Source organism: Mus caroli, chromosome 8, assembly GCF_900094665.2.
Source record: "Mus caroli chromosome 8, CAROLI_EIJ_v1.1, whole genome shotgun sequence".
NCBI classification, from domain to species: domain Eukaryota; kingdom Metazoa; phylum Chordata; class Mammalia; order Rodentia; family Muridae; genus Mus; species Mus caroli.
Genome location: NC_034577.1, coordinates 68,451,595 through 68,468,700, shown reverse-complemented (window position 1 = coordinate 68,468,700; position 17,106 = coordinate 68,451,595). Strand labels below are relative to the sequence as shown.

General features: G+C 42.9%; 1 protein-coding gene across 3 annotated transcripts in view; it reads right to left on the bottom strand.

The window, feature by feature from the left end:
- Positions 1-2,827, bottom strand: part of Nr3c2 (nuclear receptor subfamily 3 group C member 2) — a 342,250-nt gene extending 339,423 nt beyond the window's left edge. The window contains exon 1 of one of the 3 annotated variants that reach the window (XM_029480834.1): positions 2,537-2,827. The gene's annotated coding sequence lies outside the window, so the exon portion shown is untranslated. Of the gene's footprint in view, positions 1-441; positions 517-1,837; positions 1,921-2,536 lie in introns of those variants that run through there. The other 2 variants (XM_029480832.1, XM_029480833.1) reach the window with 2 other exon arrangements.
- Positions 2,828-17,106: the final 14,279 nt, after the last annotated feature.

Below are 17,106 nucleotides of genomic sequence, written 5' to 3'. Positions count from 1 at the left end.
ATTGGGCAACAGGGGCTGTCAGTCACCAGGCGGGCGACATGACTGATACAAAGTTGCTGCGACACAGCCTGGACTCCGCAGCTTCCTTAAAGCCGCAGAGGCGGCGAGTTCTCCTGGTTCCCGGAGGTGGCCACGACCGGGCAACCCCTGCACAAGCTACCCTTTAGCCCACTCTGCTCCTTCGCCCCAAACTTCTTACCTACACAACTGTCGGCCCCCCACCCCCTGGCGACCACAGCAATCTGGAGAGAAGGGGAAAGCATGGTGACGCTAGAGCAGCCTAGCTGGTGAGCCCTAGCTCTCTCCACCTGCAGCGCCAGGTGAGCCGCAGCGGTGCACACCCGCGTCTCCCACAGCGTCCTCAGGCCTAGGACTGCTCGGGTGGGCGTCCCCGGGACCCCTGAAGCTCGGCTCCCGGCCCCCTCTCGTTCTCAGAGTTACCTTCCCGCCGAGCAGCCTTAATCTCCGCTGTCGGAGAGCCAGAGGATCTCGTTCCCACTCGATTTCAGTTTCCTTGTTTTAACCACGCAGGAAAAGCGGGTGCTTTCAGTGCAGCCAAACCCCTTTAAACACAGCCTTCCTTCCACCCCCCCCCCTGCCAAAAAAAAAAAAAAAAAAAAAAAAAAAAGTGCCAGGGTCAAGAGCTGAGGCGCCTGATAATTTTGTTACTGTACGTATACTACTTTAGTCCTGGGTTTTTTCCACTAGTTCAATATGCAAGAAAGCTTACTATCGAGGATATTCACTTTATAATGTGTGAAAGGGGTGCACATATTTGGGGCAGGTATACTGGATGAGGGGAGACCCTAAAACTATTTTTAAGGATCGTTTGTCTGCGCGAAGAAATTTCGACCCCTTTCCTTCGCCCAAACCCTGATTTCCCTCCCGTCCATCCAAACACTGCACTTGCTAAGCCGAAAGATGGACTCCTTAACTTTAATTTCTAAGGACTTTTAGACTGGTTTGAGGCTAGTCTTTGGACTTCCCTGCTGGCTGGCAGTCAGCTCCAGTGACATACACACCTAAATCTGGCCCCCTGGCCCTTGGCGACCCGCAGGCCGCCGGTGGCAGCTGTGCAGCTTCAGGCTCTCCCTCACTCCCCAGGAGCTGAAGCCCCAGAAGGAGGAGGGCATCTTGTGCCCAAAGGCCCCTCCTTTCCTTACAGTTAGTTAAGCCTCAGGATCCCGGATCCCAAGCCCAAGGAGACTGGAAGTCTCAGTCACTCCAGCAGGACACTCCCCAGAGGCAAAAGAAACTGCAGCGGAGCCGGCAAGCTGGTTGGGACTCCGGTGCCCAACAGTCCCCGGCGTAGAGCTGGCCCTGGAGCCCTTACACACATGAATCCCCCGCCGAGTGTCCCAACTTTCCCGGGAGGGTAGCTGTCACGCGCGCTGGGAGAGCACTCTCAGCATCTATCACACCCGGGGCCGCGCGCGGGTGGCGAGCTGGAGCTAGGGGAGTTCCGGACCCGGCGGCCCGGGCTCGCCAAGCAGCAGTGGCTGCAACTCAGCCAGTGTGGGTATTCATTATTAAAGAAATGGACCCGGCTCTTTTTACTAAGTTTTTACCTCCTTTAGGGAGAGCTGGTTTTGCCCTGGATCGAAGCTCCTTGCAAAATCTAGGTTAGAACGGCGCGGAGCAGCCTCCGCGCGCTTGCCAGCCTCCCAGCACCCTTGTCCCGGGCCGGCCTGGCGGGCACCTGGTCTACTGCCCGCAGCCCACCTCCTTGAGCCTACCCGCTTCCCCTCTGCACTGGCCCTGGCACCCCGGGACCTCCCTTGCGTTCCTCGGCCCCCTCCCACCACTGTCGGTGCAAAGTGACAGTCGCTGCACTCACCTTTTCTAGGACATGGTAGGGAGGCTGGGGCGGGGGAGGGGGCCAGCGAGACTCCCGCCGCCTCCGCCGCTGCCGCCGCCAACAGCAAGTCCAATACCGGCTGATCGGCAATCAGGATGGAGAGGATAGCAATCTTGGCAGTCGCCCTACTGACGGTGGGTACAGTAATAGAGCGACTGTGCAGATACCCTCTTGGAGGCGGCGAGCCAGAAAGCTGGCGAGCTGGCGGCACTAAATTGCGCCGAGGGGGCTGCGAGCACCCGCCGGTCCCCAGAAGTGGCGGCCGGGCTTGGGGCCGGCGGGTCTCCCGGGCTGCTGGTTCGCCCGGCAGTGACTGTGGAGGTCCCGGGAGCCCGCCAGTCCAGCGGTAAGCTCCCGCGCCTGCAGCGGGGAAGCGGGGCTCTCCGCGCCCCCTCCCAGGGCTGGGGTGGCCGGTGACAGCTCAGGCAACAGAGCGTCTTGTGTGTGTGTGTGTGTGTGTGTGTGTGTGTGTGTGTGTGTGTGTGTTTGTGGGGGCAGCCGCAGGGGGAGCCCTCGGCGCCGTGGCCCCCTCCTCGGTCACACCCTCACTAGCAGTATGAGGCTGTCCAGAGGTCCTGCCACCCGCTGGTGGGAGACAGGGGTGCTGGTGGCGGTCGTCGGAACCCCAGCCTCTGACAGCAAGAAGGCCAAGGGAAAACGGAACCCCAGTGCACGCACCCTGAATGCTTCTCTTCGCCGGTCCCCAAAGTCCGCCCTGACCTGGCGTCTGGCTTCAGGTGCAGGTGCCACCGGATAGGGAGCAGAGGACTGGAAGACCAAGAGTGGGCCAGGAGGGAAAAGTTTCTTTCCTGCTCCTCCACTGCCCACCCAGTGAGACAGCTCTTGGGTCGCTGCCCTACCCCCACCGTGGGGGGGGGGGTGCACCAGGCGGGCCGGGGTGTCTGCGCACCAGGGCGCGTGGGAAGCGACCGCTAGCGACCCCGCGCTTCCATAGCGGCCGCCCGGAGCGCTGCGGGCCCAGAAAGGGGAGAGCGGCTGCAACCCTCCCCCGTCGCGCGCCCCCGCGCCTCCCCGCGCGCCCCCGCGCCCTCGCGCCCGCCCGGGCAGACACCTACGCAGATGCGAAAGTGAAAGGCGGGCTCCCTGGCCGGGCGGCGCGGCGCGCGGGCACGCGGCGGTGGGAGGAGGACTGAGCCTGAGCTGTGATCCTAGGGTCTACTTGTCCCCCACGTCCTTCTCCCTCTCCAGCCCTTGCCAAATCCTAGCCTCTCACCCCAAGGCACTCAGGTCACCCCAGCCCAGTGAATGTATGTGCGCGCGCCCGTTTTCACGCTCACTCGCGGGTGTGCGAGATATCCTCTGCTCAAGACTCTTCCAATGCACCGTTATGCACACCCCTAGTTGGAAGTCTGCGGGGAGGGGAGGGGAAGACTGGTGTCACTAGTAGTACACGCACCTGCTTGCTTGCTTGCTTTTTTAGGAATGAGTTAAAGAAATCCAGGAATTGACCTCACAACCCTCTTTTCTGGTATGACCCTCTTTCCATGGTTTTCTAAGCCCCCCTCTCTCCTCCCTCTTCCCAATTCCTTCCTATACAGCATTGAAAGTTGCTGGTCGCCATTCAAAACGGAACTGTCCTGTTAAAATAATCCCTGCCTTTCTCCAACCCCATTCCCACAGTCCCACATCAGCTTAGCTGCTCCACCACCCACAGAGTTGACACTTCTCAGTTCTTCGGTGGCTCAACATGGCTTTTTGACATGGGGCAAAACAGTTTTCTTTTCTTCTGCTTTTTATTGGTAAAAAATGTTTTCTAGGTTAACTTTTGTGAAGGTATGTCTTAGGTGAGGTGAAGAAAATGTTTTAAATAATTTATAATAAAATTTAACCTTATATTCAGCTAACTTTAAAAAGGACAATGGATTGATAGTGATGGACTGGTTAAATGAACCGAAAGATGGATATATATATATATATATATATATATATATATATATATATATATGGCATGTGTATGTAGTATAATAATGGAAGAATCAAATTGCCAGTACAAAAGTTTTCTCCAACTTCCTTGTATGTTTGAAATTTTTTTCATAGTAAAACATTAGATGAAGAGCCACCATTTATTGTAACTGAGATAATGTAAATTCCTTTTCCGAGATTGACATGTTAGGCTTGGATGACTACCTTCCCATTTAGAGTAAATTTAACACAAGAATTCTTTCCCCACAGATTCCTACCACTATGTTAATCAATGCTTTTAAATACAGATGATGTGATAAAAGTATGGTATAAAATGGAGTTATTATAGCTGCAACATTTCAGAAATTTAGGAGATTTTCCCCCTATGTTTTTACTTGACCATGTTACAAATTTTTATCTGTTCCGCCTTTAGGGTTGTTTGACATTAACATCTAAGATTTAATACATATATGTATATTCTTTTGAAACCCTTTTGGGCCAAGATAGAGGGGCCATGTATGTCAGTTTCTTTTATTCCTGGGGAGAGATTTAGAAGATCTTGCAATTATCCATAGGCAAAGTTTTAGGTTTTTCTATTTTTAAATCCTTATCTGAGTATTAAGTTTCCCTTGCATAATCTTGCTTTGCGGGCATTCTGAGAAGACAGCAGCTCAATGCCACACCTCCTTGTAAAGGACGGTGGGAAGGTGGTATTGCTTTTGTAGGACTAGCCCACCAGTGCCCTATCTGAAGGACCCCCATGAGAAGGAGAGAACACTTAGGGGCAGAGTCATTTACATGCCCACCAGGAACGAGTTCTGTCAGCTTCAGTATGTGTCTAGCAATGCTATTGCTTTGGAAAAGGTATCTTCTAACTAACTTTGTTCTTCTCAACCTTTTAGATAAGCATATTTGTTCTTTGCAAAAGGATGAGAATTTCAATTTCTTTTGAAAAAGAGATTAAAAATTAAGACATGAACAACCACAGGGAACTATCACTGTCTTCTCTATAGCTGCCAAATGTCCTAAAGCCTCAAGCAGCCACAGACTTCTCTCTCCCTTTAGATGATGAGAGAACATTCACAGGCTGAACCTAGGACGCCTCCCTCCCCCATCCCATTAGTGTCAAACTCCCTGAGGTTTGCCACAGTAAAGTGCACGACTCAGCTTTTGCAATTTACATGTGTGACATCACATCCTCTATTATGTAACTTCAGAAACAAAGCCTAATATCTAAGTTTGTGTTGGAAAAAAACTCCTTCCTAGCTCTGTTTTAACTTGAGCAGAGCCACCCCTCAAGTCCCTGTTTCCAACCCCATTTCTTCAACAGCTGAAAATGAGCAGGATTTATAAATTGTAAAAGTTTCTCTCACCCCAAATTGAACATCTCTTTCTTCTTATATCTTTGTTTGATGACAAGAAAGTTAAGCACATATAGTTTATTTGTATTAATTAGTTTCTTTTTAAGATAAAGGATAAAGCATTTAGTTATAATTAACTTTGTTAAAAAGCCTAGCCATGCTAGGGTTGTTTATTTACTTATTGTTTGTTTGTTTGTTTAAGCTTTCTCCCTCCCCTGTCTCTTATCAGCTGTTGCAAAGGGTTGAGGAAGATTGGGAGAGCTAGAGAGAGATGGGGGCGGCGTCAGAGAGACAAGATGAATAGGACAATGATATCAGATCCAGCTTCTTTGTTTATTGCAAAACACACATGTTACAGTTTATAAACACTGCAAGCAAGGAAGAAATTGCAGACTGGAAGATAAATTCAGAACATATTAGAGATTTTGCTGATATCCAAAATTGCCCAAACTCAATTTTCTACACTATTTGGAATATTTGCTTCAGCTTTCATTATTCACTAATTTGAATAATTAATGTGGGATTTGTTTACAGATTGATTTATCTGTCTACCTTTATTCCATTTTCAGGCAGTTTAAATGGAAAATTGACAAACTTCCTCCATTTCTATGGCCAGATTTTGAGATGGAGAGCACCAAACAGCACACACATCATGATTAGTATGCCATATTATTAGAAGCAAATCAGATTTCATTTGACTCACACTGAGGATCTAAATTTAGGAATAATGTACAGTAGTTTAAAGGGGGAGGAACTTAGAACAGTATAGTTTAATAAAAATAAGGATATTTTCATTTTCTCCTCTTTTTTCATATATTCTTGGTGCAGTGGAGAAAATGCATCACCTTTAAATAACTGTGCTAATCTTACATAAATAACTGCAAGGTTGTGTGCTCATTAGGGTACCAGGAAGTTTTGTGGTATAATGCTCAGTATAAGAGCATGTGCACTCACACACACACACACACACACACACACACACACACACACGGGCGCGCGCATGCACATGCAGATACACACACATGCGCATACATATACACACATACACATTCATACACAAATACACACTACACACCACACACATTGAACACGCATACCACAACTTACATAGCATACATACACATACACACATGCACATATATATTGCACATATACAGATATGCACTCAAATGTGCACATAAAAACACATGCACATAGATATATACCCACAGACAAGCACTACATACATATACACCACACACACATATACACACACTATATATACCACATACACATACCATATACACACATACCATAGAGAGTACACAGTTACACACACACACACACACACACACACACATGCACACACACCTCACATACACACTACAAACATTCAGCTCCCCCATCCCCCAACCCCCACCTACACACACTGAAACACATCGGGCAAGAGTGTGAAGCCTCTGTCTTTGTCTCTGAGATGAAACCCCGTTTAGAATCTCTCACCAGGCCGGCACAGGAGCAGTTTGCTCTTCAGTAGTCAGTGCTATATTTTTAGCAGCATTTTAACAGCTGTCAGTAACAACTAAGACAACATTTTGATCAACAATCTTTTTTTATTCTACCAAAGACGATTGCAAAAATAGTGCTTCAATATTTAACTGTTTAGCCATTAACAAGAAATAATGTCTTATGATAGGAAATGCTACATACACATAGAGACAGGTGTAAGGTAACCGAAGAAAATGAGGCCTAATAGATTTTTTTTTTCCATTTTGGGTTTTCTGAGGCCAGTATACGCATTATAAAGGTAACCATTCCTGAAGGTGTGGTCCATGTCAGGAAGAGAAACAGCATAATACAGCGGTGCTGGATTGTTGTCACACATTGTCCCATGTTTGCAAATGGGTGGAGCCTAGTTATGGGGGCAGAGAACGGGACTAGAATCTTTCCCTGACAGAGTTTAGAAAGGGAAGGCATCATATGTCAGATAGATGACCCTGCAAACAGCAGACACAAAAAGTAAGACACCTCATGACAGATGTCATCATTATCCGTATTTGTGTATCTGTGTAACCGTGTGTATGTGGTTCAGGGATAACGTGTTACAGGGAATGTATTACAGAGCAAATGAACCATATCTCCTATGTGTGTCATGTGCAGCTTCCCCAAACTGAGTGATTTTGGCTACAAGAGAAATAGAGGTATTTGTATTTTCCTTCAGAAGCCTTTGGAGTCATCTTACTTAGAGATCACCTGCTCAGGTCAAGTGCTTAATCACAGTTGTGAGTTTCTCCCAAAGCAGGCAGCTAAGTGTTTCAACTTCATTTAGGTGGCAGGGTGGAGAAGCTGTGCATTCTTACATCAAATAGCATTTTTATTGCATGACTTTGTTAACCAATCCTGTTGGGGTTTCATTACTTCTTTTAATAGGCAGTATTTTAAATTATATGACAGACTTTGTTTCTCTTTCTTTTCAATTTTTATTATTTCATTTATTCACATTCCTGTCATTGCTCCCCCTCTTTGTTCCTCCTCCCACAATCCCTCATCCCATTCCTCCTCCCCCTTGGCTCCAGAAGGGTGCTCTCCCTTCAACAAGCCTCCTCCATCCCTGGGGCCTCAATTCTCTCAAGGATTAAATGCATCTTCCCCCACTAAGGCCTGACCAGGCAGACCTCTGATACATTTGTGCTAGGGGCCTAGGACTGGCCCATGCATGCTCCTGGTTTAGGCACAGTCTCTGGGATTTCCCTGGAGAGACTGCTGGTCTTCCTATGGGGTCAACTCTCCCCTTCAGCTTCTCCAATCTTTCACCTAATTCAACCATAAGGGTCCCTGACTTCAGTCCAATGGTTGGGTATAAGTATCTGCTTCTGTCTCAGTCAGCTGGTGGTTGAGCTTCTCAGGGGACAGCCATGCCAGGCTCCCATCTGTAAGCACATCATAGCATCAGTAATAGTGTCAGGCCTTGATGCCCTCCCATGAGATGGATCTCATGTTGGGCTTGTCATTAGTCTGCCTTTCTTCAGACTTTTCTCCATTTTTGTCTCTGCAGTTCTTTTAGACAGGAACAGTTCTCAGTCAGAACTTCTAACTGTGGGTTAGTAACCTAGCCTTTATGCTGAGACCCTGATTGGAAGTTTGAGTTCCCTCTTCCCAATGTTGGGCATTTTGGCTAAGGTCACCCTCTTTGAGTCCTTAGAGTCTCTCACCTCCTGGGTCTCTTGTACTTTCTAGAGGACTCCCCACCCACCTACCCTACTCCCATGCTGCTTATCTCCATTCATTCACTTGACCCCCTGGGGCTTCTCTCCTGCCACCCCCCCCACCATACCTGATCCTGTTCCTCCCTTCCCTCCCCTTCCCCTCTCCCAATCAGGCCTCCTGGGATCATTTCCTTCCCCTTTCTAAGTGGAATTGAAACATCCTCACTTGGGCCTTTCTACTTGTTATACTTCTTACAGTATGTGGGTTGTATTCTAGGTATTTTGAACTTTTTGGCTAATATCCACTAATCAGTGGTACTTATCTTTTTGTTCTGAGTTACCACACTCAGGATGATATTTTCTAGTTCCACCCATTTGCCAGCAAAATTCATGAGCCATTGGTGTTCTCTTCAGGAAGTTTCCCCTGTGCCAATGAGTTTAAAGTTCTTTCCCACTTTCTCTTCTATTAGAGTCAGTGTATATGATTGAATGTTGAGGTCCTCTATCCATTTGGAATTGAGCTTTGTACAGACCGCTAGTTAGACCAGCACCATTTATTGAAGATGCTTTCTTTTTTTCCACTGTATATTTTTGGCTTCTGTGTCAAAGATCATAGGTGTGTGGGTTTACTTCTGTGTCTTCAGTTCTATTCCATTGATTGACCTCTCTGTTTCTGTAACAATACCATATATTTTTGTTGTTGTTTTTATTTTATTTTATTTTATTTTATTTTATTTTATTTTATTTTATTTTATTTTTATCACTATAGCTTTGCAGTATAGCTTGAGGTCAAAGAGAGTTATTCCCTTGGAAGTATTTTTATTGTTGAGAATTGTTTTGGCTATCCTGGGTTATTTGTTTTTCCATATGAGGTTGATTATTGCTCTTTTTATGTCTGTGAAGAAGTGAGTTGGAATTTTGATGGGGATTGCGTTGAATCTGTAGATTGCTTTTGGTAAGATGGCCATTGTCACTGTGTTAATCCTATCAATCAATGAACATGGGAGATCTTTCCATCTTCTGAGGTCTTTGATTTCTTTTTTCAGGGATTTGTAGTTCTTGTTGTACAGATCTTTCAGTTGCTTGGGAAGAGTTACACCATATATTCTATACTATTTGTAGCTATTTGTGATGGGTGTTGTTCCCCTAATTACTTTCTCAGCCTGTTTATCATTTGTGTAAAGAAAGGCTACTGATTTAATTTTATACCTTCCCCCTTTATTGAAGTTGTTTCTTAAGTTGTATGAGTTTTCTTATGGAATTTTGGGGTGCTTTCATATATAGTATCATATCATTTGCAAATAGTGATACTCTGACTTCTTCCTTTTCAATTTTATTCCCTTGATATCCTTTTGCTGTCTAATTGCTCTGGCTAGAACGTTGAGTGCTATATTGAAGAGAATGGGCAACCTTGTCTTGTCCTGGATTTTAGTGGGATTGCTTCTAGTTTCTCTCCATTTAAGTTGATATTGGCTGTTGGTTTGCTATATATTGCTTTTACTATGTTTAGGTATGTGCCATGAGTTCCTGATCACTCCAAGACATTTAATGTGAAGGGTGGGGTGTTGCATTTTGTCAAAAGCTTTTTCAGCATCTAATGAGATGATCATGTGGCTTTTTCTCTTGAGTTTGTTTATATAATGTTTTACCTTGATGACTTTTTGTATACTCCACCATCTCAGTATCCCTGGGATGAAGCCTACTTGATAATGGTGAATGAAGGTTTTGATGTGTTCTTGGATTCGGTTTGCAAGAATTTTATAGAATATTTTTGCATTGATATTCATAAGTGAGATTATCTTTCTTTTTTGGGTCTTTGTGTAGTTAGGTATTTGTTCCTTCATAGCATGATTAGGTAGTGTTCCTTCTGTTTCTATTTTGTGGAATAGTTTGAGGAGTATTGGTATTAGCTCTTCTTTGAAGGTATGGCAGAGTTCTGCACTAAACCCATCTGGTCCTGAACTTTTTTTGATTGGGAGGTTTTTGATGGCTATTTCTGTTTCCTTAGGGGTTATGGGACTGTTTAGATAGTTTACATGATCTTGATTTAACTTTGGTACATGGTATCTGTCTAGAAAACCATCCATTTCATCTACACTTTTCCAGTTTTGTAGAATATAGGCTCCTGTATTAGGTTGTGATGATTTTTTGAATTTCCTCAGTTTCTGTTGTTATCTCTCCCTTTTCATTTCTGATTTTTTCATTTCAAATTTTTTACAGGTAGATCTCTTTAGGTGATTCTAGGTGATCTCTTTAGTGTTTTATTTCAGAGTATTATGTGGTTTTATAAATATTCATGTTTAAAATGAAAACATGAAATTTTATGACAGATATAAATGTATATGTATATTTCATATGCCATGTTAATATTTAAATCACAATCTATCTTCAAGTACTTAGTGCTAATAATACATTGTCCCTACTATCTTTTTAAATAAAGTAGGAATTTTAAAAGAGGCTATTTTAAAAATGTGTACAGTGCTTGTTTACACGTATGCATGTATGTATGTATGTATGTATGTATGTATGTATGTATGTATGTGTAATTTATATCTCTGGTACCTGTAATGACTAGAAGAGGGCATCTGATCCCCATGAAACTGGACTTAGAATTGTGAGCCATATGTGGGCGTTGTGAAACTAACCTGGGTCCTTTGCAGAACCACTATGTATTCATAACTGCTGAGACATCTCTCCAGCCCATTTGGCATGATTTTGCTTTTAAATTAGCTATTTTTAATCTATTTTAAACTATATTTTTATTGTACAGTTCAAATAATTGTTATCTTTCTGACTGTGTATGAAGATGGGTCCATTTCTTGAGGTAGAGTTTAATTGACGTTTCTTCTTCTGTTTTCATTAGATTCTATTTAAATTTGATGAAACCTCTGTAGCCATAACTACTCATCCTTCCTCCCTCCCTCCCTCCCTCCCTCCCTCCCTCCCTGCCTGCCTGCTTTCTTTCTTTCTTTCTTTCTTCCTTCCTTCCTTCCTTCCTTCCTTCCTTCCTTTCTTTCTTTCTTTCTTTCTTTCTCTCTTTCTCTTTCTTTCTTTCTTTCTTTCTTTCTTTCTTTCTTTCTTTCTCTCTTTCTCTCTTTCTTTCTTTCTCTCTTTCTTAATTTAGTAAGGTATTATTTTGGGGTAAAATTTACTATATGCTTGGGCCAAGGTTTGGCACTATTTGGAGGTGTGGCCTTTTTGTACCCTCATCCTAGCTTCCTGGAAACCAGTCTTCCACTAGCAGCCTACAGATGAAGATGTAGAACTCTCAACTCTATCTGCACCTGGATGCTGCCATGCTCCCACCTTGATACTGGACAGAATCTCTGAACCTGTAAGGCAGCCCCAATTAAATGTTGCCTTGGTCATGGTGTCAATTCACAGCAGTAAAACCCTAACACAGTCATCATTTTTACCTTTTGTGAACAAATAGGTTTGGTGGCATTAAGAATATCCACATTCTTATGAGATCATCACCTCTCTCCCACTGCAGAATTTGTTTATTTTATAGGATAGAACATCATTAGTTTTTAATCAGTTAATGTATAAGGGATTTCCTTTATTCTGGGGAGTGGCAAACTTTCTGCTTACTTCTGTAATAATTGTATTCCCTTGTTAAGAATGGTAAGAGATGCTGGCGATTGTTCAGTGGTTAGCTACCTTGGCAACTTATGCAGAGGACTAGGATTCATTTACCAACATCCACACCCTGGTTCCCAACTCTCTCAACTCCAGCTCAAGGGGATCAGTGTCCTCCTGAGGTTACAGCACTCAGATGGTGCAAGACACATATCAACAAAACACTCCAACTTAAAATATAACAATAAATCTTAAGACAAAATAAATCAAAAAAGATTTTCATTCAAGATAGATGAATTACTAGGTTTTTAGAAATAGAATAATTAAAGAGCTTCAGCAGAAGGAACATGAAGCTACATTTTCATGTGTTAATTCACTGACCTGGAGAGCTAAACTAAAAAGAAAGGAAACTCCATGTGCTACTTACCGGAAGACTTTGCAGTGTTCTATGCTCCGCAAGGTAGAAAAGAAGCATTGTGAGGAGCCTCTGAAAAGAAGATCATGTGGACAAAGGACATTTTCTCTCCTGGCAGATGGTGGCATCCCAGAAACACTAACCACAACAGCATGATATAATTATAAATGTTATGAATGGGTTGCAAAGATGGCTATTAGTGCATAGTCATGAAAACTGGAGCAGGGTCTCTATCCATATGATGACATGCACATCCAGAGACTCTCAAATACCTGTAACTCTAGCTCCAAGGGATCCAACACCCTTTTCTGGCCTCATTATGCACTTGCACACATGTGTTTATATATAATCATGCAAACACATGCACACACATAAATAAAACAAAAATCTTTAAACAATATTATTAAATTAATTAACTATAAATATTATTAAGCACAATGCATTTTATACATTTTTATAAATATTCCATAAAATATTCTAAGTATACAGAACCTACCTTACCACCTTCAATGCAGTTACTATCTTCACATCAGCTGGGATAATATATTTACTATAGATTGCTAAGGGAATAGGAAGCTGTTCACAGGAGTGTTACATGTCTACTTATTAGAGGTCACTGTTGAAGAGAGATGTTTAGTCTTTCACTAGCCACATGGTAAGCTTGTGGAGCAAGTTGATTTAATTAGTGATTGTTTCTTTAAGTAAGAAAATATTCCCAATATAATACATTTTTGGATAATAATCTTTGAAAGATAGTAAGAACTTCAGCTGTGTGAGATAAATGAATTTGAAATGCACATAATACTATTCTGTAAAAAGCCAAGAAAGAAAAGCCTTCACCCCTATATAGCCATCATAGGGAAAGAGCTAGTGTGCTGACTTTCCTGTGCATGTTAGCATAGGTGAGAATGTATGGGATGTCACAAGTCCCTCAGTGCACCTGTCACAATGGCACAACACAAGGTTAGATCCAGGTAAATTTGTTCTCAGTTGGTCAGAAAGAAGATTCCTGACGCCTGGCTTCTAGCCAGTGTGCGTGCATCCTGATGGACTGGAATCTGTACCTGGCTGGCCGGTGCTGCCATACACACACACACACACACACACACACACACACACACACACACACACACACACACACAGACAGTCTAGATTGCTTAATGTTGAGATGGCCTTTGAAAGAAGTTATGAACTTGTTATTCTAAAGGAAATTGGAAATAGGATTTTAAAAATATTTTTATTAGGTATTTTCCTCATTTACATTTCCAATGCTATCCCAAAAGTGCCCCATACCTTTCCCCCCACTCCCCTACCCACCCACTCCCACTTTTTGGCCCTGGCGTTCCCCTGTACTGGGGCATATAAAGTTTGCACGTCCAATGGGCCTCTCTTTCCAGTGATGGCCGACTAGGCCATCTTTTGATACATATGCAGATAGAGTCAAGAGCTCCGGGGTACTGGTTAGTTCATAATGTTGTTCCACCTATAGGGTTGCAGATCCATTTAGCTCCTTGGGTACTTTCTCTAGCTCCTCCATTGGGGGCCCTGTGATCCATCCAATATCTGACTGTGAGCATCCACTTCTGTGTTTGCTAGGCCCCGGCATAGTCTTACAAGAGATAGCTATATCAGGGTCCTTTCAGCAAAATCTTGCTAGTGTATGCAATGGTGTCAGCGTTTGGAGGCTGATTATGGGATGGATCCCTGTATATGGCAGTCTCTACTGATCTGGGGTAGTCAGGGCTCTACAAGTAATGTGACAGGAGGAAGCTATCAGCTTCCTGATTCATTTTTAAATAATTATTTTCAGAGGAAAAGTAATTTGAAGGGGGAAATGCCCCCAACATGATAAATAAATGAATTACTACTTATTTTTATAGGACATTGGATATTTGAACGTAGATATATGTCCTTTCACATTTAGTTTTTAAAAGTCACCACACCTTGAGTCACAGAATAGGGGGTCATATAAAGGAAAAATTCCAACTCTGAAGAGAGCATCATGGCAGCCATTTGCCTCACGAATGACAAGAAGAGAAAGCTGGAATCCAAGAAGGGGCCAGGCTAGATCCAGTCAGGGACTATGTCTTCCTGTCTTATCAATTCCATTGTAACAAGACCCACTTCCAGCAATTAGGTCCCATCTCCTGATCTTTATCAACCACTGGTGATATTCACCAATGGATCAGGCATCTGATGATATCAAAGACTTCAGAACCCAATAACTTAGCGATATTTCATCACCTTGCACCTGATCCCTGAGCCCCACATCCATAGCTATATACATAGGTGTATATAGCTGATTTTATATTCAAGCCATAGCAGAGGTGAAGGCTGAAAACCTTGGGTATAGGATACAGCCTGGGTTTAGATATCACTCCCAAACACTGTATGACTGCAGGTAAATTGTTAAGCTCCATGCTTTAGTTTCATCACCTGTAAAATGAGGAAACATACCTTACTTACTTCATAGATTTGGGGTGGAGATTGGCCATTTATGCAGCAGATGAAGTGCATCAAATAATGCATGTCCGCCTCAATATCTTCACATGTGTTCACTTCTAAACAACGTGTTCCTAACCATTCCTCTTCCACATTCTTTCTTTTTCCTTCTTTTCTTTTCTTTTTTGTAGATATGGTCTCCCCACCCCATCCTGCTCCCATCCCCACCCCTCTTCCATCCACTTTCCTCCTTCCATCTACATCTGATGTCTATTTTGTTTCCCCTTCTGAGAAAGATTCAAGCACCCTCCCTTGGGACCTCCTTGTTAATTAGATTCTTTGTATCTGTTGATTATAGCATGGTTACTCTGTACCTTATAGCTAATATCCACTTATCACTGAGTATATACCATGCACATCCTTTTGGGTTGGGTTACCTCACTCAGGATGATATTGTCTAGTTCTGTCCATTTGCCTGCAAAATTCATCATGTCCTTGTTTATAATGGCTGAGTAGTATTCCATTGTGTGGATATATCACATTTTCTTTATCCATTCTTCAGTTGAGAGACATTTCAGTTGTTTCTAGTTCGTGACTATTAAAAATAAAGCTGCTATAAACATAGTTGAGCAAATGTTCTTGTGGAAGGTTGGAACATGTTTTGAGTATATGCTCAGGAGTAGTATAGCTTGGACTTGAAGTAGAACTATTCCCAGCTTTCTGAAAAAAATGTCAAGTTGATTTCTAGAGTGGTTGTGCAAGTTTACACTCTCCCAGCAGTGGAGAAGTGTTACCCTTGCTTCATAACCTTGCTAGTATGTGCTGTCCTTTGAATTTTTGATCTTAGCCATTCTGATGGGTGTAAGGTAGAATCTCAGAGTTGTTTTGATTTGCATTTCCCTGATGACTAAGTACTTTGAACACTTAATTTTTTGGTGGGGGATCAAATAATTTACTGTTATGAATCCAACAAAACTGCCTTTTATCTGAAAATTGGTACCATGTACAATCCTGTAATATTTTATTTCATAAAATTATGATACAAATTGTGCATTTTGTGGGTATGATATAAAAATTCAACTCAATATATAATAATCAAATAAGAAAAATTAGTATTTTCATATCATTCAATGTTTATTATTTTTGTGCTATGGAAAACCATAAAACTCCTAACTTCAAAATACTTATCAGATATGTATTAAATTGTTTTGAACTATTGGCACACTACTGCTTTTTCTAAAGAAGAAAAACTATCCTTAATTCCTCCTGTTCTGTTTTGGTACGTGTCTAGCCCTGTTGTGTTTTGGTACCTCGTGCCTAGCCCTATTGTGTTTTGGTACCTCGTGCCTAGCCCTGTTGTGTTTTGGTACCTTGTGCCTAGCTCCCTTTTCACTATACTTCCTAGCTTCTAGTACTCACCCAGATCACAGTCTCTACTTTTCAGAAAACAACTTTAAAATTTTAGTATACAAAGAAAATATTCAGTATTTGTCTTTCTAGGCCTGAATTATTTCAGTAAACATAATGTCTTACAGTTCTATCCATGTTTCCAGAAGTGACAGGATTTCATTATTCATGACTGAATAGTTTGAAAATTACATGTAATATTGGCCATATTCACTGTCTCCACTCATCCCCTTGATAGACAGAGCTCAGCTTTACACACCTCTGTGAACAGTGCCTGGAGGAGTTTCTTTGAATATATAGTTAGTTAGTACTAGGATTAGTGATATATGTATATATATGAAACTATAAATGATATACCAGAAATAACATCTACTATTTTGCTATTTTTCTTTCTCTCTTTCCTCTCTCTCTCCCTCCCTCCTCCCTCCTTCTTCTCCCTGTCTCTCTCTGTCTCTCTCTATATATCCCTGTCTCTCTCTCTGTCTCCCTCTCTGTCTCTCTCTCTCTCTGTCTGTCTCTGTCTGTCTGTCTGTCTGTCTGTCTCTCTCCTCTGTGTTTGCCCACAGGTGCCTGTCCATCTGCATACCATGGAATATGTGTAGAGGTCATGGTGGCAAAAATCTTTCACTACTGAAACATTGAAGCATATTATCACCCCTACATATCTATTTTCTATTTGTCTTAATACTATTTTCACCTCATCTTTTTTATTGCATCTTTTGGGGATTCTGAACCAGTTATTTTCTAGTGCCCTACTTTTTAAAAATTAATCATCCCATTCATTTACATCTCAAATGATATCCCACTTCCTGGTTACCCCTCCACAAACCCTCCATCCCACATTAGCCCTTTCCCTGCTCCTCTTTGCCTCTATGAGGGTGCTCTTCCTCCCACCCACCCTCTCCTGGCCCACTGCTCCGGCATCCTCACTAACTG